The sequence below is a fragment of the Pseudophryne corroboree genome, chromosome 1, assembly GCF_028390025.1.
Source record: "Pseudophryne corroboree isolate aPseCor3 chromosome 1, aPseCor3.hap2, whole genome shotgun sequence".
NCBI lineage: Eukaryota > Metazoa > Chordata > Amphibia > Anura > Myobatrachidae > Pseudophryne > Pseudophryne corroboree.
Window position 1 is genome coordinate 835,067,973 of NC_086444.1, and position 24,461 is coordinate 835,092,433.

General features: G+C 45.2%; 1 protein-coding gene across 7 annotated transcripts in view; it reads right to left on the minus strand.

The window, feature by feature from the left end:
* PTPN13 (protein tyrosine phosphatase non-receptor type 13) overlaps nt 1-24,461 on the minus strand; it is a 538,713-nt gene that overhangs the window by 332,459 nt on the left and 181,793 nt on the right. The gene's annotated exons all lie outside the window — the stretch shown is intronic.

Genomic DNA, 24,461 nt, shown 5'->3' on the forward strand with positions numbered 1-24,461 from the left:
ACACCTGTTCTCCCTGATTCATTTAATAATAGTTTCTAGTAATTGAGCAATAGTGAAAAGAAGATTGTAGGGTGAAATATGATACAGTCTCTATGCCTACGGTGTAAAACACTACTCATCAACATGCAGCCAGAGAGGTGGAGTGGGTGGGTGTTAATCACACAACACTGGTGACCACATCGCATGAGCCTCAAGGTCGCTTCACATGACCCAGCCAGAGTTATTTGCATATGTCTTGTGATATACCTATAGATTGGATAGGATCAGTATTAGGCATTCGTTTTTTTCTGCTCAAAAGCTAAAGCAGTGGTTCTCAAACTGTGTGCCTTGGCCTCCTGAGGTGCCTCTGTACACTTACAGGGGTGCCTTAGATTGGTGATTTAGGACCAGTTTAAATGATTTATGGTCAATGTAATAGCAAATCCACTGGCTGTCAACCATAAAATATGTGGACAAACAGAATCAAATCCTGTCACTTACCTGTAACTAAGCCTAAGGATGACATATAAACACAAACTAATTAATTGAATATATTTTTCAAAATTTCTCAATAAGAAATTATTGGCCCAGGGGTGCCATAAAAAAATTCTAATACTGTAGGGTGCAGGGATTTAAAAAAGTTTGGGAACCACTGTGCTAAAAGTACTGTATGGGATTCAGTATGATATCCCGGCTGGCAGAATGCTGGCTGTCAGGATCCCGACAGCGGCATCCTGCCAGCCAGAATACCGCCAGCGAGTCCCCTCACCACGCTTTGGGCCCGGTGTTCTATTCTCCCTCGGGTGGTGGCAAGTCTATCTGTTACATAACATAACATATCAGCCTATAGTAAAGAGCCAAATGTAAACTACAGAATCACATTTTACCACCAATCTAAATTCATCCCTGCATTATAGCACTACATTCTTATGCAGATAATGTTAATAATCCTCTTACATTATAAATTGTATTAACAGGCCACTAAAAAAAAAGCAGTGAAAAAATTCTAGGCAAATAAACTATGCATAAATCTCAAATGTCCCTATTTTAGGAGAATTGCCCAGATTAACGGTCCCAGAAAAGGGTGTAGACATGGAGAATGCGCTTCAACATGGAGAATGCGCTTCAACACAGACAAGTGTAAGGTAATGCACTGTGGTAACAAGAACAAAAATTACATCTACCTACTAAATGGGGTAAAATTAGGGGATTCTGTACTGGAAAAGGACTTAGGTGTCCTCATAGATAGCAAGCTAAGCAGTAGTACCCAAAGTAGGACTGCAGCAAAGAAGGCTAATAAGATATTAGCATGCATAAAACGGGGTATTGATGCTAGGGACGAGAGTATTATACTCCCGTTATATAAATCACTAGTGAGGCCACACCTTGAATACTGTGTACAATTCTGGGCACCGTACTACAAAAAGGATATCCTGGAGCTAAAAAAGGTACAGAGGAGGGCGACCAAACTAATTAAGGGCATGGAGACGATGGAATACAAGGAAAGGCTTGAAAGACTAGGCATGTTTACATTGGAAAAGCGGAGACTAAGAGGGGATATGATCAACATCTACAAATATATAAGGGGACAATATACAGAGCTTGCGCGGGACCTGTTTTTGGTTAGATCAACACAGAGGACTCGTGGACACTCGCTCAGGTTAAAGGAGAGGAGATTCCGCACAATACGGCGTAAAGGCTTTTTCACGGTAAGGACAATACGTGTTTGGAATTCCCTGCCCGAGGGAGTTGTAATGGCGGAATCTGTCAACACCTTTAAGAATGGGTTAGATAAATTCCTAATGGATAAGGATATCCAGGGGTATGGTGCATAGTCATGCATTATAGTTACTATAAATAGGGATAAAATGCAACGGCTGACAGCAGCATCAATCAGAAATTTTAGTCAAATCATCATGCATAGGAGACCACAAATAGGTTGAACTCGATGGACAATTGTCTTTTTTCAACCTCAGATACTATGTTACTATGTTACCTATGGTAACATGGGTATACCCTGATTGGATTTGGGCACAGTGGATCATGAGTGGAATATATTTGATTCACAAATTAATTTCTTTTTAGTGTTGGAAAGTAGGATTTATTTATACTAATACTGTAGTATGAACCACAATGTCTTCTTCAATCTAAAGGTGCATACACACGGAGCGATATAACTGAGCGATTTTGACTATATAGTCAAAATCGCTCAGAAAGTTAGTGCAGATCGCTCCGTGTGTACACAGCCAGCGATAGCGATGCGCGTCCCCGCTAGGTCGCTATCGCTGGGAAAAATAGTCAGTGCAGGCAAGTCAATTTTGGCTATGTCGCTGCAAAAGTTAGTCAAAATCGCTAACACTTTAAGAGGCCAGCGATTTTTTCCAGCGATAGCGATGTGCAGGCGGCGGTGGTGCGGGCGGCGGCGGGTTGTGGCGGCGGGTTGTGGCGGCGGTGCGGGCGGCGGCGGGTTGCGATGGCGGTGTGGGCGGCGGCGGTGCGGGCGGCGGCGGGTTGCGGCAGCGGTGCGGGCGGGGGAAATTTACCTTTCTATTGCAGAGTTTGGCAGCGGAGCGGTACCAGTTTCAAAAATGGCGCCTCAGCGTCATTTTTGAAATTCAAGATGGCCGCCGCGAGCCAATCACGGCTCGCCGCGTCATCGCCCCGCCCCCTCCCGCTGACTTATATAAGCCAGCGCGAGGCAGCGGCTGTCAGTCCGACGGCGGAGGAGGAGCGGAGAAGAGCTCCTGAAGACGCCGTGGAAGTCCTGGATGGGCGGCGGCTATGCAAAAGAGCTTAGCAGCCGCCGCCCACCAGGTGAAGATGCTGGAAGTCCTGGGAAGGCGGCGGCCATGCAAAAGAGCTTAAAGGCCGCCGCCTCCCAGGTGAAGACGTCGTGGAAGTCCTGGATGGGCGGCGGCTATGCAAAAGAGCTTAGCAGCCGCCGCCCACCAGGTGAAGACGCCGGAGCAAGACCCCAGAAGCCCTGGGGAGGTGGCGCCCCCCCAGGTGAAGACGCCGGAAGCCCTGGGAAGGCGGCGGCCATGCAAAAGAGCTTAAAGGCCGCCGCCCCCAGGTGAAGACCCAGTTTAATAAAGGATTTTTAAAAGAATGTGTTTTTTTTTTTTATATTTTCTTTACAGGTGGTCTACAGGTGCCAGCGGGCCCTTTATGTCCGGGCATGCTGGCACTTGTGGTTCTCCAAGTGCCAACATGCTGGGGCAGGCTTGCTGGGACCTGTAGGCCTCCTGTAAAGAACAATATTACTATTGAAAGGCTATCAGCCTCCCATCCACCGGGCCACGGATGGGGGGGGGACAGCCTCGGGCTTCACCCCTGGCCCTTGGGTGGCTGGAGGGGGGGGACTCCTTGATTTAAGGGGTCCTCACTCCTCCAGTGTACCCCGGCCAGGGGTGACTAGTTGGGGGGGTAATGGCACGGCCGCAGGGACCAATATAAAAGTGTCCCCCGGCTGTGGCATTATCTCCCTGGCTAGTGGAGCCCGGTGCTGGTTTGGAAAATACGGGGGACTCCTATGTCTTTTGTCCCCCGTATTTTTTAAACCAGGACCGGACGCAGAGCCCGGTGCTGGTTGTCTAAATATGGGGGAACCCTACTCATTTTTTCCTCTGTATTTTAACAACCAGGACTGGCTCAAAGAGCCCGAGGCTGGTTTTACATAGGAGGGGGGACCCCACGCAAATTTATTTTTTAACTTTTAGCTATTTAAATACCAGCCACCCTGTAAAATTGTCCTATATATGACACTCATCCCCTTATTTAAATGAGATAGTCAAAATCTCCCATAGCCAAAATCTCCCATAGCCAAAATCTCTTGCATAGTTAGACAAAATCTCTGGTAAAGTTAGTCAAAATCTCCTACTGCCAGTTCAAGGGAAAAGTTAGTCAAAATCTCTCATAGCCAAAATCTCTCCGTGTGTATGCACCTTAAGAATACTGACACAGCAGCATCCTGACAGTTAGGGCTATTTCACAAAATGCTGGTTTTTGCCCGTGAATCAGATCCTTTTACACGGAATGGCTTTGTGCTGTGTTGAAGTGTCTGGGCATGCGCAGCAGCAGCCACAGCCACTGCAGTAGTAACAGCAGCCGGATGGCAGCTGTCCTATTCAGTGGATATGCCCGGCTGCAACACGATGACTGAGCCGTGTCCGTGCCGCATGAAAGCACACGAGTTTTCACTAATTTCTAAAATGCGGACGCAGCAAAAAGCCAGCCGGGATTTTGTCGGCCGGTGGAAACCTGTCAGTGTGAAATATCCCTTAGAATTCCAACACTTTTTGTAAGGTAAGCTAACGCTACTTCTTACCCTTCCCCTAACCCTCCCCTCCCACAGCTTATCCCTAACTCTCCCTCTAGTCCTAACCATCCCACAATGTCCCCCCTTCCCTGCGCCTTAACCGTAGCCCTCCCCGGCATACTAACTTTTTGGATGTTGACTGTGGGAATTCCGTTGCTGGTCTTCATTAATGTGTAATGGGCATTACGGTGTGTGGCATAACGTGTAATAGGCATTATGGTGTGTGGCATAAGGTGTAATAGCCATTATGGTGTCTGGCGTAACGTGCAATAGGCATTACAATGTGTAACATAATGTGTAATGGGCATTATAGTGTGTGGCATAACGTGTAATTGGCATTATGGTGTGTGGCATAACATGTAATAGGCAACACAGTGTGTGGCATAATGTGTAAGGGGCGTTACTATAAGGAGGAAAAATGACAAATAATGTGAAGGGCATGAATCAGGGTTTTTTTCCCCATGTGTTTTTTGTTTTTCCTGTGTTGTATAAGGGGCTCTACCTAACGCAATGTGTATAAGGGTAGTGTAATATGACTGGCGGACAATACTGTGTAATGTGAATTAGTACTATTCTGTGGCAACGTACCTTCACCAAGAAGTCACGCCCCTATATTTTGCTAACCTTATTTTACATGGAGAGGGGGAAAAGGAATGCACAAATCAAAACTTTTACCCTGGGCGCCACAAGGTTTAGAACCGGCCCTGATTTAAGGGTCTAATGCATGTATTTACGGACAGATGATTTTTGACATTAACAAAAATGTAAAAAATCATCTATTAGTAAATGTGAAATGTAGACCCTGAAATACAAAATTGACCCATATTGATTTTTGGTAAATATAACCCAAAATCCCACATTTATTAACATATGATTTTTGACATTTTTTGTAAAAGGATGTCAAAAATCATGTGAGTAAATGTGTGATTTAGACCCTGAAACACAAAATTGAACGAAAATTGACCAAACATCGACCAAAAATCGATCAACATCGACCCAAATCGACTTTTAGCAAATATATTCCCTGATCCAGCTACAAGTATGTTTACATTGATATTAGTCATCATCATCGGTGCTGACTTGCACCGCCCTATACTTAGTACAAAACATATGCCAGGAAACAGGTGTATTTACAGTGCATCCAGAAAGTATTCACAGCGCTTCACTTTTTCCACATTTTGTTATGTTGCAACCTTATTCCAAACTAGAATAAATTATTTTTTTCCATCAAAATTCTACACACAATACCCCATAATAACAACGTGAAAAAGTTTTTTTTAGATTTTTGCAAATTTATTACAAATAAAAAACTAAGAAATGAAATGTACATAAGTATTCACAGCCTTTGCTCAATACTTTGTTGATGCACCATTGGCAGCAATTACAGCCTCAAGTCTTTTTGAATATGATGCCACAAGCTTGGCACACCTATCTTTGGGCAGTTTCGCACAGTCCTCTTTGCAGCACCTCTCAAGCTCCATCAGGTTGGATGGGATGCGTCGGTGCACAGCCATTTTCAGATCTCTCCAGAGATGTTCAATCAGATTCAAGTATGGGCTCTGGCTGGGCCACTCAAGGACATTCACAGAGTTGTCCTGAAGCCACTCCTTTGATATCTTGGCTGTGTGCTTAGGGTCGTTGCCCTGCTGAAAGATAAAACATCGCCCCAGTCTGAGGTCAAGAGCACTCTAGAGCAGGTTTTCATCCAGGATGTCTCTATACATTGCCGCATTCATCTATCCCTCTATCCTGACTAGTCTCCCAGTTCCTGCCGCTGAAAAAAGTCCCCACAGCATGATGCTTCCACCACCATGCTTCACTGTAATGATAGTATTGGACTGGTGATGAGCGGTGCCTGGTTTCATCCAAACATGACGCCTGGCATTCACGCCAAAAGAGTTCAATCTTTGTCTCATCAGACCAGAGAATTTTGTTTCTCATGGTCTGAAAGTCCTTCAGGTGCATTTTGGCAAACTCCAGATGGGCTGCCATGTGCTTTTTACTAAGGAGTGGCTTCTGTCTGGCCACTCTACCATACAGGCCTGATTGGTGGATTGTTGCAGAGATGGTTGTCCTTCTGGAAGGTTCTCATCTCTTCACAGAGGAATGCTGTAGCTCTGACAGAGTGACCATTGGGTTCTTGGTCACCTCCCTGACTAGGGCCCTTCTCCCCATTTGTTCAGTTTAGACAGCCAGCCAGCTCTAGGAAGAGTCCTGGTGGGTCCGAACTTCTTCCATTTACGGATGATGGAGACCACTGTGCTCCTTGGGACCTTCAAAGCAGCAGATATTTTTCTGTACCCTTCCCCAGATTTGTACTTCGAGACAATCCAATATCAGAGGTCTACAGACAATTCCTTTGACTTCATGCTTGGTTTGTGCTCAGACATGCACTGTCAAGTGTGGGACCTTATATAGACAGGTGTGTGCCTTTCCAAATCATGTCCAATCAACTGAATTTACCACAGGTGGACTCCAATTAAGCTGTATGAACTTCTCAAAGATGATCAGTGGAAACAGGATGCACCTGAGCTCAATTTTGAGCTTCATGGCAAAGGCAGTGAATACTTCCGTACATTTGATTTCTTCGTTTTTTATTTTTAATAAATTTGCAAAAATCTCCCAAAAACTTTTTTCACGTTGTCATTATGGGGAATTGTGTGTAGAATTTTGAGGGGAAAAATGAATTTATTTCAGTTTGGAATAAGGATGTAACATAACAAAATGTGGAAAAAGTGAAGTGCTGTGAATACTTTCTGGATGCACTGTATCCTTATGTCAGAGTCTGCGTGGACCACAGATGCAGCAACGCACCTTCCCTAAGCTTTACCTACCCGAGAGCACCCCATTACAGCCCTGTTGTACCTCTTTCAGACTTAAGTGGAAATGTGTACTGCATCATCTGATACCATACTCTCTATGAACAGATGTGCATTCAACTCAGGAACAGACCTTAGATGTACACCTAGAGCACCATACAGTCAGAAAATGTGAAGATGGGCACTGTGCAAATGTAATGCCAGAGCAAAAGGCCATTCATTCTCTTACTACTTTAGAACCACCCATTGTGATTATATTATACAATAAGTCCACAGCTGATGATTTCACAGTCAGGCTTTTTTTTTTATAATGATATAAAAAGAGTGAACATTATTAAATACCCGCTGTTCGGGAAAGTACATTTAGTACTGGAATTGTGATACAGAACATGTCATTTTGGCACTGTTATATATTTATCCTCCATGTGAAAACCAAAATAATGGTTAACAAGTTAAACATTCCCATGATTTAACATAAATTGTAGGTAATCCTAATACAGGTTGAGTATCCCATATCCAAATATTCCGAAATACGGAATATTCCGAAATACGGACTTTTTTGAGTGAGAGTGAGATAGTGAAACCTTTGTTTTTTGATGGCTCAATGTACACAAACTTTGTTTAATACACAAAGTTATTAAAAATATTGTATTAAATGATCTTCAGGCTGTGTGTATAAGGTGTATATGAAACATAAATGAATTGTATGAATGTAGACACACTTTGTTTAATGCACAAAGTTATAAAAAATATCGTCTAAAATGACCTTCAGGCTGTGTGTATAAGGTGTCTATGAAACATAAATGCATTCTGTGCTTAGATTTAGGTCCCATCACCATTATATCTCATTATGGTATGCAATTATTCCAAAATACGCAAAAATCCGATATCTAAAATACTTCTGGTCCCAAGCATTTTGGATAAGGGATACTCAACCTGTAGTACTAAATAGTAGATGAACAGTGGTGTACTGCACAAGTGATATTGGGACAGATGTACTAAGCCTTGGAGAGAGATAACGGAGTCTATTTACCAAGCCTTGGACATAGATAAAGTACCAGGTAATCAGCCCCTATTTGTCATTTTTCAAAGCACGTACAGCTAATTGTGATTATACAATGACTCTGTATGCGCTATTGGAATAATGTTTGCTTATTATTACTGCTTGTAACCCCCCCCCCCACACACACTCCTCTCTCTTTTCCTCCTCTCCCTTTTTTTCTGTACCCTTTCAACAAAAATATCTCCTGCTTTTTTTTCTCTCTAATATAACTATTGATGATCTCTGCAGCATAGTATTTTACCAAAAAATACAGAATATACAGTATTCCTACAGAATATACAGTAACGTTACATATTTACAATTTTGAATGCTGAAGGAAATGTGAAAATTTATGTAAACTGAGGGGGTTATTCAGTACAGATTGCAGCTTCTGCAAAAAAAAAAAAGCAGAATCTGCAATAATTTTTTTTGCATGCTGGGGGCCGCCCAGCATGCAGAATGGCCTACCAAGCGCCTGCGACCGCAAATTAACTGCGGTCGCAGCAACTGTGGAAGAGCCCCTGCAGCAGATGCAAGAGGTCCGCCGCCATTTATTCCATCGGAGCAGCTGCGTGTGAAGTCACGCAGCCGTCCCGAAACACCACCGTGTGAAGTCACGCCCCTGTGTTCCTCGCGCTGCCCCTGCAATGGTACGTCGCCGCCCCCCGCCCTGCGGACACCTCTGCCATTGCTTAGCGATGCGACCTGCATAACCCCCTGTGTGTACTTTGTATGTCCTGTTTATGTATGTAAGGTACTGTCTAACACTATGTACCTACGCGAGTCAGAAACAGTCACAGCTTGCAACTACAGAATGCGGAATCACTGCTAATACCCAAGAGAAAATAAGGTTGATATACACTGAATGTTTACCTAACATTAAACAAAGCAAGAAAGCATAACAAATAATGTGCTTTGATATATAAACCAATTACTTTTTACATTATTTTTACATAGTTTCTATCTTTAGTGTTTGTTTGTTTTTCCCACTAAGCACCCTGTAGCTCATTGAAGTGCTATGAGTAGTGTTGGATAGTACATATAAGACTATTTGCTACATATATTTTATGTGGAAGACTGGCCTTTGTAAATCCATGGTGAATTAAACTGTCAACAGTGACTAATAAAGTTAGTGTCAATGTCTGTGGAACATATTCTAAAATTATACAGCATTTTACGGATGTGTGGTCTGGTCTGTGTTGTTTTTATCCTCAATCAAACATGATGCGCCATTATTTCTGTCAGTCCCATGGTACTTATAAATAACTTTTTTGCTAATCTAACTGTCCATATGTTTACAGCTGAAAGTCATTTAGCACTTAATAATTGTAAACCTTGCTAAAATTATATCTTCATTATATGCATGCTCCTAACCACAACAAGATCAATAGCCGTGAGAACCTGATAAAAAAATATCTTTGGAACTTTTGTTATTTATTATGCAAATCCATACAAGACATGTATTCCACAATACTCGTAGTGGAATATTCAACCATTGTGCCTAATACATGCATGTTTTCTTCATATACAATGAAGATTATATTTTATAGTAGGGTAGAACTTTCTAAAAGCATTGGAAAAAAAGACACTGTTGTGAGTCCAGTGCCGGATTACCAATTATGCAGAGAAGGCATTGGCCTATGGCCCCTGCGACAACGGATAATAATATTAATTTTAACTTGAAAGAAAATTACAATCAAGGTTTCTTAAATTGTTTCCAAAAGCTAGAAAAGAATGAATCAACTCTGGACAGGCCAATGACCGTCAGTGCCTTAAGTAGACATTTTAGCGCTGTGTGCAAGAAACAGCAGTGGTGCTCCCCCATACACGATCCAGGGCCAGTGTGCACCATAGGCACTCACCAAAAAAGGGGTGTGGCTTCATGGGGAAGAGGCGTGGCCACAAAAAAATTACCAATTCATATTACGCTGTACAGTAGTCTCCATTATTCAAATTACACCGCGCAGTCTCGCCACTTACACACATTACACCAGGTAGAGCCCCTGTCACACATTACACCATGTAGAGCCCCTGTCACACCTTATGCCAGGTAGAGCCCCATTTTACAAATTATACCAGGTAAAGACCCTGTCCCACCTTATGCCAGGTAGAGCCCCATTTTACACATTACGCCAGGTAGAGCACCTATCACACATTATGCCAGGTAGAGTCCCCTTTTACACAGTACGGCAGGTAGAGTCCCCTTTTACACATTAAGGCAGGTAGAGATCTCTTTTACACATTACAGCAGGCAGAGTCCCCCTTTTTACATATTAGGCAGGCTGAGTCCCCTTTTTACACATTATGGCTGCAGAGTCCCCTTTTTACACATTATGGCAGCAGAGTCCCTATTTTTACACATTATGGCAGCAGAGTCCCCCTTTTACACATTACGGCAGGTAGAGTCCCCTTTTACACATTAAGGCAGATAGAGCTCTCTTTTACACGTTACAGCAGGCAGAGTCCCCCTTTTTACATATTAGGCAGGCAGAGTCCCCCTTTTTACATATTAGGCAGGCTGATTCCCCTTTTTACACATTATGGCTGCAGAGTCCCCTTTTTACACATTATGGCAGCAGAGTCCCTATTTTTACACATTATGGCAACAGAGTCCCCCTTTTTACACATTAGGCAGACAGAGAGTGAGAGAGATTGCCCCGCCAATCACTGGACTTACTAAATTATATTTACATACAATACAAAAATCTTATTTTACATACCACTCACTACCCTCAAGTGAGAGCAGGTGAGGGAAAGGTCACCTGAGCACCTATTTGCAGTTTTGCACCACATCCTGTGCTGTGCTGGGCAGCTGCTGCAGTGTGAAACTGTGAGGCTGTCCCGGACAACACGGAATGCCTACTCGTCTTCTAAAGCGGCTCCTCGCGGCGCAGGGCAGTGTGGGAGTCAGCTGGAAGAGAGACAACATCACGTCTCTTCCAAGTCTGGACACACTGCAGAAGGGGGGGGGGGGGGGGCGGATCATCTGAAACTGGCAATGGCAGCCACAGAAGCTGGTGGCGGCAATGACACCGTTCCCTTGCAGCAGCAGCGGCGGCCGGCAGGAGTGAGTGTACCAGAGATAGCGGCCATGGTGGTGTGCTGCCAGATGGTGCGCCCTGTGGGCAAGGCACCATTGGCACACACCTAGTTACGGCCCTGATGACCGTCGCCTCTCCTCTACCCTGGTCACTGCATCCAATGCACAAATCCAAGATTTTACCCATGCTGCCCCCCATTCACTGGAACAAGCTCCCTCGAACCTGTAGTAACCCGTCTATCTCCCCCCACCCCATACATTTTCGTGCTCCATGGAGATGGGCCATTTTCCCTCCTGTTCTCATAGCCCTCTTCTCTCATACTTCAATTATTGCTCTCTCCTACTTAGTGAATACCTGCATCTCCTCTCACTCATCACGGTTTCTCTCTTCCAGTAGCTGCCTGCCCCTACTACAGTAATGGTTAACCTTGACACTCCAGCTGTTGTTGAACTACACATCCCAGCATGCCCTGCATGGTCCAATAGCAAAACTGATGCAGGGCATGCTGGGATGTGTAGTTCATCACCAGCTGGAGTGTCAAGGTTAGCCATCACTGCCCTAGTAGTATGACAACTACTCCTTTGCTTCCTTTCATCTCGGCTATAGTGTGTACTAAGAATTGTGCTGCTAATTGTTACCTGTGCTCTGTTTTAGTTTTTCTGTTATGTTCTGTGTACCCTGTATTGTTCTAATGTGTGCCGTATGTGCGGCGCTACAAAACACTTTATAAATAAAATGTCATAATAATAACAATAATCAAAAGAAACAAAGACTTTACATTAAAAGGTGGGTACATACTAGACGAAGTGTGTACCAAGCAATGTAGTCAGCGGCGGGGCAGGCATCAGCAAGTGTATAAACACTTGCCGATGCAGCCGGTGATATCGCTCGTCGAGCATGCATGCATGCATGTCAGACGTCCCTTATGACACGCAGGAGCGAGCATCGTCAGCGACATAGTGCATACACTAGGTAATATCGTGAACAATGTGTCATATCGGCCACAGCATTCACTTTATCGTCTAGTGCAGTGGTACTAAAACTTTTTTGAATCACGGTGCCCTAGTATCAAAAAAAAAAAATGTCATGGCACACCGGGGCTAAAAGTTTCATACGGAGAGATTTAGAAATAAATATTAAATTAGGTAAATTGTGTTTATATCTCATCCTTGAGGCCCATACACACGGTGAGATCTGGGCTATGCCCGATTCTCACTATGCGACATGGGCAAGGTCGGCATCGCAAGCACATAATGAGTGTGCTTGCGATACTGACTATGTGCGATTTTGGCTAAGTGTCAATTTTGACTATCTCTTCTATAAAGATAGTCAAAATTTACTTGCCTGCACAGTCTATCTAGTCTTGCGATGCTGACCGCGCATTGGCATCGAATCGGGATCGCAAGGTGACTTTCACCTTGCGATCTGCACTATCTTTTCTTACGATTTTGACTATATAGTCAGATTGCTTAGAATTTAAGTACACATCGCTACATGTGTACCCCCCTTTAGAGGGGATTTATCTAAGCATGAAGAGAGATTAAGTGGAAAGATAAAAAAGCACTAACATCAGCTTCTAAAGGCCCATACACACTGGGTGATTTTGAGCTGAAAGTAGCTCACTTTTGGTGTGGAGCTGCTCTCAGCTCAAAGCCGCCCAGTGTGTATGCCCAAAAGATGAGCGGTGAGCGCTGATGCGCGCGCCCGCTTCATCGCTGGCGTCCGCCGTTCTTCTACTGGTATTACCAGTAGATGAACGGCGGGGTGAGCAGCTTTCCATAGCGTCCTGCTATGGAAAGTCGCTCACCCCTGCTGACATCGCTGGGCAGCGGGGAAAAGCGCTCAGTGCAGCGATGATCGCTGGGGAAAAACAGTGTGTATGGACCTTAACTCATTTTACAGGCAGTGAGGCAGCTGTATTAAGCCTGGAGAAGTGATAAAGCAGTGATAAGTGAAAGGTGATAACGCACCAGCCAATCATTATGGGTTTGAAAAATGAAAGGAGTTGATTGGCTGGTGTGTTATCACCTTCCACTTATTACTGTTTTATCACCTCTCCAGGCTTAATGCATGTGCCCCACTAGTGTTTGAAAAAAGGCAGTTAGGAGCTGGTTGGTTAGTGCTTGATTTATCTCCATACTCTGATAAATACACCCCTTAAAAACACATTAAAACATTTTAAAATGGGGAAAAAAAAAAAAAAAGATTATCTAATAGCTATTATCAGAAAAATCACCAGATATATACACAGAGGAAAATTCAATTAGCTGCTGTAATTTACCGTAGGATAATTGAAGCAGCGGGGATATTTAATTAACCCAGAAGGTGCCCGCAGGCTGCAGTTAACAGGGATTTTTATTTTGAACCTGCACAGGCTTGAAAAGAAATCCCCGATAAATAGCCTGTTTTGGATGCCGCAAACCATGATAACACTAACTTATTACGGATTTTATAGGTTAATGCCAGTTAACAATTAATTTACCAAGCGAGAAAAAGGGAGTCTAACTGAATAGCCCTGGGCGTTAAAGCCTGAGGCTATCACCTTTTCTCATACTTAGTAAATTATTGGGGGGAATTCAATTACCTGTGATCTGCTTTCGCAGTAAATTCGCTTATTCTTGGGGGGTAATTAAATTACCCCATTTTTGCGTGAAAACACACAGGATCCGGAATTAATTAGCAGTAGCTTACTGAGGCTAACTTATTTCCCCCCTAAGTGTGAAAAGTATGTCTGAAAATCTTTACATATATTTAATTTTTAGCAATCTTACTGAATCACCTACCCTCTTGCAAGCACAAGTATTGCAGCTATAATTCATCTAGATTGAAGCATAACCATGAATAAATTCTCATTGATGGAAACTGTTAATCGCTTAGCATATCATTTTTTTGTAAGATTTTAAGATTTGATTGCACATATGCAATCCTGATTAGTAGAAACAATTACTGTAAGCACCGCAGAGCTAATAGTCTCACATGTTTCTGATGTCTATCCTCAATATGACCCTGCTATGTATTCAATATTATTCCAACTTGATGCACAACCTCTTTACATTTAGCTTGCGTAAATCTTGCTAGTAAAGGCAAGTTTTATTAATACAGAAAACAAAACACATGTTTAGTGACATGTTCAGACAAAGGTTTTGAAGTGTATTTGAATCGATTTGATGCTTCAGATATTGTCCTAATCCACTGACTCTTACCTCACTCCATGTCCCTGACTGCACACAAGAGGAATAACTACTCAATTTAAAAAGTAGCAGTAAACAAAATAAGCAAACTAAAAATGCAGTTATATAAAAAAGTACATCCTCTTTTAAATTGATATCTGTATAATTAATATAGGCCCAGGGCTCCCAGTTCTGACACCCCCCATGGAAATGACCAGAAGGAAAACCTGACTTCTATGTGAGAACTTGAAATACACAAACTCAAGCAGTTGAAATAGGAGCCTGTTTTAATTCTTTCAAAGCTAAATTCAAGTCCTAGGCTAAATGAACACAATGATGATCTGGAAAGTGACTCAAATTGTAAAAAAAAAAAAAAAAAAAAAAAAGAAGGTCTGCACCTCCAGAAAAATATATTCCCACCTCATCTGGATAAGGTAGAAATCTAAACTTAGAGCATGAAAAAAACAATTGGAAAGCAGTAATTGAATCGCTAATCACCACACCAAAAAAAGGAGATTTATGGTAAGAACTTACGGTTGTTAAATCTCTTTCTGCAAGGTACACTGGGTTCCACAGGGATAACATCGGGGTGTAGAGTAGGATCTTGATCCGAGGCACCAACAGGCTAAAAGCTTTGACTGTTCCTAAGATGCTCAGCGCCGCCTCCTCTATAACCTGTCCAATGCAGTAGCAAGCATAGGAGATGACAACCGTCAGTAGCCACATACACCACATTCTCACGACAGGAGAAGGTATCAGCGGCTAATACCATACAAACCCAAAGAAGCTAAGTGCGTCAGGGTGGGCACCCTGTGGAACCAAGTGTACCTCGCAGAAAGAGATTTAACAACGGTAAGATCTTACCATAAATCTCCTTTTCTGCAGCGGGGTACACTGGGTTCCACAGGGATAACATCAGGGATGTCCTAAAGCAGTTCCCCATGGGAGGGGACGCACTGTAGCGGGCACAAGGACCCGGCGTCCAAAGGAAACATCCTAGAAGGCGGAAGTATCAAAGGCATAGAACATTATGAACGTGTTCACTGAGGACCACGTAGCCGCCTTGCACAATTGTTCAAGGGTCGCACCGCCCAAGAAGGTCCAACCGACTGAGCAGAATGGGCTTTAATGGTAGCAGGAGCTGGAAGACAAGCCTGTACATAAGCTTGTGCAATCACCATTCTAATCCATCTGGCCAAGGTCTGCTTATTCGCAGGCCAGTCACATTTGTGAAAACCAAAAAGAACAAAGAGAGAATCAGACTTCCTAATGGAGGCTGTCCTCTTTACATAGATATGGAGAGCCCGTAGCACATCCAAAGAACGCTCTTTGGAGGGTAAAACAGGAGAGATAAAGGCCGGAACCACAATCTCTTGGATAAGGTGGAAAGAAGATTCCACCTTAGGTAGATAACCAGGGCGTGTCCGAAGAACCGCCCGGGCACAGTGAAAAATCAGAAAAGGTGACCGACAGGATAAGGCACCCAAGTCTGAAACCCGTCTAGCAGAGGCAATAGCCAGCAGAAACAAAACCTTAAGAGTAAGCCACTTAAGGTCCACAGATTCAATAGGTTCAAATGGAGACTCTTGCAAGGCCTCCAGAACCACTGACAAATCCCAAGGAGCCACCAGCGGGACATAGGGAGGTTGATTCCGTAACACACCCTGAGTGAATGTATGAACATCACGTAAAGTTGCAATTTTTCTCTGAAAATCTGACACTCTTCTAGCTGAAGCAATAGCCAGCAGAAACACCACCTTAAGGGAAAGCCACTTAAGATCAGCTAAACCAAGAGGTTCAAACGGAGACTCTTGTAACGCCTCCAAAACCACCGACAAGTCCCAAGGAGCCACAGGCGGGACATAGGGAGGTTGGACACGCAACACACCCTGAGTAAAGGTATGCACATCAGGTAAGGTCGCAATTTTTCTCTGAAACCACACAGACAAGGCAGAAATATGAACCTTGATGGAGGCCAGACGAAGGCCTAAGTCCAGGCTCCGTTGTAGGAAGGCCAAAAGCTTGGCCGTACTAAACTTGTAAGTGTCATGATTGTTAGCAGCGCACCAAGCAAAGTAATAATTTCAGGCCCTATGATAAATCCGGGCCGAAGCCGGCTTACGGGCCTTCAACATGGTTTTAATGACCGCCTCAGAAAATCCTTTGGCCCTCAGAACTGAAGCTTCAAGAGACACGCCGTCAAAGCCAGCCAGGCCAAATCTTGGTAGACACAAGGGCCCTGAACGAGGAAGTCTGGGCGTTGCGGAAGTAGAATAGGACGCTCTATCGAGAGACCCTGCAGGTCTGAGAACCAATGCCGTCTGGGCCACTCTGGAGCGATCATAAGTAGGATTCCTCCTTCTTGCTTGAAGTTTCTAATCACCCTGGGCAGAAGTGACGCCGGAGGGAACACATACGGCACCCGAAAGTTCCATGGAATTGCCAGTGCGTCCACGAACGCTGCTTGAGGATACCTTGTCCTTGCTCCGAAGACCAGAACCTTGTGATTGTGTCGAGATGGCATCAGGTCTATGTCTGGTAGGCCCCACTTGTCCACTAGGAGTTGAAATACTTCTGGATGGAGGCTCCACTCTCCGGCGTGTACGTCCTGATGACTGAGGAAGTCCACTTCCCAGTTAAGGACCCCCGGAATGAACACAGCCGAAATGGCTAGCAGATGGTGTTCCGCCCACTGAAGAATCCTTGGGACTTCCATCATTGCCATGCGGCTTCGAGTGCCGCCTTGATGATTTATGTATGCCACCGTGGTGGCGTTGTCCGACTTTACTTGAACAGGCCTGTTCTATATGAGATGCCGGTCCAGAGTCAGAGCATTGAACACCGCCCACAATTCCAGAATGTTTATCGGGAGGAGAGACTCCTCCCTGGTCCACCGACCCTGAAGAGAGTGTTGCTCCAACATCGTGCCCCAACCCCACAGACTGGCATCTGTTGTCAGAAGGACCCAGTTTGAGATCCAGAAAGGATGACCCCTGCTCAATCGATGGTCCTGTAGCCACCAGCTCAGTGACAGACGAACCTCCGGAGACAAGGAGATCATGTGAGACCTGATCTGGTGAGGCAGGCCGTCCCACTTGGCAAGAATCAGTTTCTGCAGACAGCGGGAATGAAATTGAGCGTACTCTACCATGTCGAAAGCAGACACCATGAGGCCTAGTACTTGCATCACCGAGTGTATCGACACTCGCAGGCGAGAGAGGAAGCATCGAATCCTGTCCTGAAGGCTCAGGACCTTCTCCTAAGACAAGAACAACCGCTAGTTGTGAGTGTACAACAATGCCCCTAGGTGCACCATGTTCTGAGCGGGGACCAGGGAAGATTTCTTCCAGTTGATGAGCCCCCCCGTGGACTTGTAGAAACTGGACCGTAAGATCCAGATGGTGGAGGAGAATTTCTGGGGAATTCACCAGGATCAGCAAGTCGATCAGATACGGCAGGATACTGACCCCTAACGGCGGAGTAGGGCCGTCATTACCTTTGTAAATACTCGAAGAGCCGTGGTCAATCCAAAAGGTAAGTCTCGAAATTGATAATGGAGGTTGCCAATAGCAAACCGCAGGTATTGCTGATGTGACATGGCAATAGGAATATGGAGGTAAGCATCCTGTATGTCCAGGGAGACCATATAGTCCCTGGGCTCCAAAGCCAGAACAATAGAGCGAAGAGTTTCCATACGAAACTGGGGGAACCTCTCAAATTTGTTCAAGGACTTGAGATTGAGCCACTGGCACTACCACTCCTGTGTCCAGGAGGGACTGTACCACCAAATGAAGAGTTCTTTCCTTCACCTGATCCGAAGGGATGTCTGTCAGGCAAAATCGATGAGGGGGACATTTCTTGAAGGATATGGCGTATCCGTGAGTGACGACTTCCCGTACCCTGGAATCAGAAGAGGTCTTTAACCATTCCTGGGTAAACCTTAGAAGTCGGCCTCCCACCCTGGGATCCCCAAGGGGGAGGCCCGTCCCGTCATGCAGCAGGCTTGTCTGATTTGGAAGCAGGCTGACGGGCAGCCCAGGCACGTTTAGGTTTGGGCTTAGTGGTTTTGGAAGTGCGAGCCTGTTTCGAGTACGCCTGACCCTTTGCTTTACCTGGAGGACGAAAGGAAGTACTCTAAACCTTCGGGACCGAAGGAGCAGTACTAGGTAGACATGCCGTCTTAGTCAGCCACAATCTTGTTGAGATCCTCACCAAAAAGAATGTCTCCCTTAAAAGGGAGCACCTCCAGGGTTTTCTTAGAGTCCAGATCCAGACCAGGACCGCAACCAGAGAATCCGGTGAGCCAAAATGGACATAGTAGAAGCCTTGGCCGCCAGAATACCGGCATCAGAAGCTGCCTTCTTAATGTAATGAGATGCTGTGACAAAGGGGGTCATTCCGAGTTGATCGCACCAAGCAAATTTTTGCTGCTGGTGCGATCAACTAATCTCCGCCTATGGGGGAGTGTATTTTAGCTTATCAGGTCTGCATTCGCAAGTGCAGCCCTGCTATGCTAAAAAAGTTATGTGCAAGTGAAGAGTAAGGCTGGAGCTACTTACCCTGTGAACGAATCCAGCGACGAAGGTCCCTGCTTTGACGTCAGACATCCGCCCTCCATTCGCCTAGACACGCCTGCGTGCAGCTGACCACTCCCCAAAAACGGCACCCAACAGTGAGTATCCGCCCCGGAAAGCCTCTCCACTGTCAATCTTCTTGCGTTTGCCGCTGCGGCCGCTTTCTTCGTAGTCAGCGTCATTGCCGCCAGGCAACGACGCGCATGCGCATTACGGCCCCCGCGCGTGCGCAGTAGTGACCCGGTCGCAGCTGTGCTAACGAAAGCACGATGCGATCGGGTCGGAATGACCCCCAATATACGAGAGACATTGTCTAGCATTATCAGAAAAATTGGACGCAAGCTCCGCTTCCACCTCCTGAGCCCATGCTTTAATAGCTTCTGCAGCCCAAGTAACTGCAATAGTGGGCCGATGCACTGTTCCTGCAAAGGTGTAAATAGCTTTTAAGCAACCCTCCAGACGCTTATCCGTCGGTTCTTTCAGAGAGGTGACGGTAGTTACAGGCAGAGCAGAAGACACCACAAGCCGCGCCACTTGCAAATCCACCGGCGGTGATGCTTCCCAATTCTTACTTAGCTTTACAGCGAGGGGATAGATAGCCAGCATGTTCTTGTGAGGTGTGAATTTCTTTCCTAGATTTTCTCAGGATTCCTGACGTATGTCAACTAAGTGGTCAGAATGAGGTAAAACTTGTTTAATAACCTTCTGACGTTTAAATCTATCCGGTTTATTAGAAGTAACAACAGGTTCTGGGTCATTATCAATTTGAAGAATCAGACTGATAGCCTCCAATAGGTCAGAAACATCCACCTGTGAAACAGATTCCCCATCAGAAGCATCTGGATCAGTGTCTGAGGGGTCAGTATACATGCCATCTTCATCAGACGAAGTGTCTGGAACATGGGTGGATTGTGAGGAAGTAATGTTCTGCTTAGAGAACCCCTTGGTCTTAGGCAGGTGAGGGTTAGGTTTCTGTTTGTTTAGTGAGTGATTCAATTGCTGTAACTCAGTGGACAGGAGATCTGCCCATGGCGGATTAACCGCAGGGACAATGTGTGGCTGTACTGGCACGTGAGGTCCCATAGGGGGCGTAAGTCTAGTTACCAGCGTATTCAATAGAGTAGAGAAAGTAGCCCAAGGTGGGTCATTATGGACCCCTGTTGCCACGGCCCTACTGGGGGTTAGGGAACCCCCAGAACCTGAACCCTCCGCTGTTATGTTTTCCTCTAAGGTGTCTGCGGCATCACCACCACGCATTGTGGGATCAGCCACAGAACCGTCGCCCCTTGAAGCTGACATATCTGAAAGCATAATCACAGGCAACACAGTAAAATATCAGCAGTATAATACCTGACCAAGAACCCTCTGTGCAGTGTGATAGCACAAACAGAGGATTCAAGAGGTATATGGTGAATGAAAATCACAGAGAAAAATACAAAATAAGTATATCCTGTGAAACACCTATATCAAATAACCCTGACGCACTTAGCCCCCCTCAGGGTACAGAATATAGGGATAGCAATCTGAGGGGCAGATGTATTAACCTGGAGTAGGCATAAGGAAGTGATAAACCAGTGATATGTGCAAGGTGATAAAGGCACCAGACAATCAGATCCTAACTGTTAATTTACATATTGGAGGTGACTGGCTGGTGCCTTTGTCACCTTGCACATATCACTGGTTTATCACTTCCTTATGCCTTCTCCAGGTTAATACATCTGCCCCTGAGTGAGATACACGGAATGGAAATCACGCAGCAGCTATATGCACACACACACAGTCACATGTACAATGCAGAAATTATGACAAACAATAAAACTGCACTGGACTAGCAATACTAAGTAAAGCTATATAGGGTAATAGATATATCAATGCACAGTAAAGACTGGATGTATATCACAGGGTACTTGTACTACATAACCCTGAAGTAATGCACCTTTTCTTAACTAACACTGTCAACAGACATGTAGAATACTTAAGTTGCCTGTAAAATGCACAGCACTGATAATGCAGGCGGCTTTACAGAGGAGGCTTTGCCCATACAGTCCCAGGATCAGCTCAGCATGTGAAGATGGCACCCAAACGCTGACAGGGAGTGAGAGAGAGATGCAGCTCCAGGGCGGGAACTTGTACTCTAAATGGCGCCCTGGGGCTGGGTGAGGGGCTACAGGTCAGAGCCTTATCCCCTTGCTGGACTTCACCACCGGGTACTGTGGGCCATAAGAAAATGGTTTGTAGGTAAGCCGACCTGTACCCCTGCCCTGGTGTGGTGGTCTAGTGGGGTCCCTGTACTGACACAGTGTCCACACCAGAGCGCGCGGCCCGCCTCCTAATGGCCGCGCCGGATCGCGATTTCCAGCGGATCCCACCTGGGGAACCCTCTTGCCTCCTCCCTAGATTCGGCCACACGATCCCGGAGAGCTTCGATGAGTGTGTGTGTCTGACCTGCCGAACCGAAGCCTCCGCTGTAAGTACCCGGCAACCAGGGACACGGGAGTATACAGGGACGCTGGGGGAGGTGATGGAGGTACAGCAGGAGATGTCAGAATGACATCTAGCACTGACAGTGCCTCTGTTGCAGCCCATAAAGTCTTCTATATTCACTTTAAGAGCTCTTTTCAGGGCTGCTCCCTGTTAGCTGCCTGCACTGCAGGCGCCAACTTACAAAATGAGCTCCTGTGCACGGAGGCGGGGTTATAGAGTAGGCGGTGCTGAGCACCTTGGGAACAGTCAAAGCTTTTAGCCTGTTGGTGCCTCGGATCAAGATCCTACTCTAAACCCCTCTACACGTTATCCCTGTGGAACCCAGTGTACCCCGCTGCAGAAACATGTGTCTTACAGACACTATGATAATACAGTATTTCTTGTTTGCTGAAAATACTGTAGGTTTTCTAGCCCTGAGCATGGATTCAATCACCTTAAAGCATACTGTAGCTTCAATTGCCACACCATAACAGCTATTATGCATATGTCTGATTGTAAACTGATCCATGGATTAACACATGGTTTCTTTGGTAAAGACACCATAATGGACCCTGGACTCCCTCTTCTTAAATATCTTAAGAGAAGGTGACGCAGCATAAGCACTTGCAAGACTACAAAATTTATTTTATTGCCAAGGAGTCATTAGTGCCTCCATGATGCCTGAAGAATGACACCATGGTCAACGCTCAACCACTAGCGTGGGCAGTGTGTCCTCAGAGATCTATTGAGTGGACAGATGAAAATGAGACCTGACCATTTTGAAAACTGTTGGGTCTGGAACACCATTGAATGGAATCTACCCAAATGTCTAGCAGAATCCTTGTTCAAACAAGAGGAGTCCTCAGTGTCTTATTTCTATACTGCCTAACCTTCTTTCTGAGAGGAATAAGACACTCCTCAGAACAGGATTAAGGCAGTATTATGACTCTTCCAGGATCTTGCAACTTATGGGTTCTCCGGAATACTAAGGAAGAAGAAACCTTAACCAACACCTGCAGTGACAGCCATAGCTTGCGCCCAAAACTAAGACACTGGATGACCCCTGACGAGCACTCTCAGATGACCATGGTTATTCACTGGAGAATCAGTGGAAGAGACAAGGACCTTCAGCTACAGCCTGGAGACACATAATAAGCTGCGCTAGTTTAGAACAGACTAAGGGGGTCATTCCGCCCCGTTCGCACACTGCACTTCTTCGCAGCCCTGCGATCGGCTTGGAACTGCGCATGCGCTGTGGCCACATTGCGCAGGTGCAACGCCGTGTACGAAGAAAGCGGTCGCAGCGGTGACCGCAAGAAGATCGACAGGAGGAAGGCGTTCCAGGGCCTCAACTGACCGTTTTTCGGGAGTGGTTTGGCGAACGCAGGCATGTCCAGGCGTTTGGAGGGTGGATGTCTGACGTCAATTCCTGGACCTGCATCGCTGAAATCATCGCACCAGGTAAGTATGTCTAGGGCTAGTCTGGTTTTACACAAAACTTTTTTAGCATAGCAGGGCTGCACAAGCGATTGCAGCCTTGCTATGCTAAAATACACTCCCCCATACGCGGCGTCTAGTTGATCGCACGGGCAGCAAAAAGTTGCTACGTGCGATCAACTCAGAATGACCCCCTAAGCCCATTGATTTAGAACAGGCTGGTTCTACCAGGGCAGTTCTGAAATAAGAAGAGGTGCGTGGCAGCCTCATATGATGGGCTCAATGTGTAAATCCCTGCCTGTCCTCTGAGCAACTGTTGCAAGATCTCCAGTCCTAGCATTGGAATCACTCCATTTATCAAACATAACAGATAATGGGGAGAAAGAGGCAGATAAGAAAAAGGAATCCTGTAAGCAGCAGACACAGGGAACTTCATCTGCTCCTCGTCTCACAAGGAACAACCAAGGCCCTAGATTTCCAAGGCTGACTGCAGCTGATCTGCCGGAGCTGAGAGAAGGGAACCACCAACTTCAAAATCACACCTCTGGTGCACAGTCTGGCACTGTTGCACCCAACTGTGCAGTGGTAGCAAAGGGTCCCGAAACAATGCCTGCAGTAGTGGTGACAGGGATTCCTCTAGAAATTTCCAAGTCTTGCTGGGACTTGTATCTACAGCAACTCGCTCAGAAGCACAGGTGCTTTCAGTGACACCAATGCAAAACTTGGTCATAGATTTTACAATGAAAAGTAGAATAAATATAAAAACCAGCCCTGCTAAGAAAAAAAAAACCAGTACCCTGGCCTGTGAGCATTGCTGCAGGATGGTAATATAGAAGAGGAATTAGCTTAAACAACCAAAACATTTTTATTCTACTTTTTATACTTTTATTTTAAAGACATTGCATGACAGCAAAGAAATCAGCAAGTCACCAAATACAGGGGACAAGAAATCACAAAGAGGAACATCCAGGAGATCCAATCAATCCCACAATGAGAACATATCAGTAAAATGCAGTGAATTTTACATTTTCTTACAAGACCACAAAAATCCAGGTAATAAACAGAAACAGCTAGAACATTTTTGAGTGTGGTATAGAAAATCTACAATGTCTAGTTCGACCCCATATGGTAGATATGCATTAGGTAGACACTAGAAAAGGTTGTGATAATGCTGAAATATCCTTAGGAAAGTACCTATACCTTAAACACACCTTAAATACACTTTACCATGGAGCCGCTGCGGCAGCTGTACTCAACACACACTCTGCGCACTTTGTACGCTATTTAGCGTACAAAGTACTGCGTACGGACTTCGCGTACAAACGCCGCGCTGACGGTATAAAGTACTCACAGCGCGTACACACCCAGAGATACACCACAAACCCTGAACAGTTATGCAATGCAATGAAAATACGCTTTAAACCTTAGCAGGGCAATGAAGACACGACACCAATTGTGATTTTACCGCTGGGTTCCGACACCACAGTGGATTATTGCTAAAAGGGGGGTTACAATACAAACAATACAATATAATATAATCTCCTCTGGATTCCCGCCGCATACATGATGTACAGTAAATACAGTTTATATCTATATTCTGCTCAGTCACCAATAACTG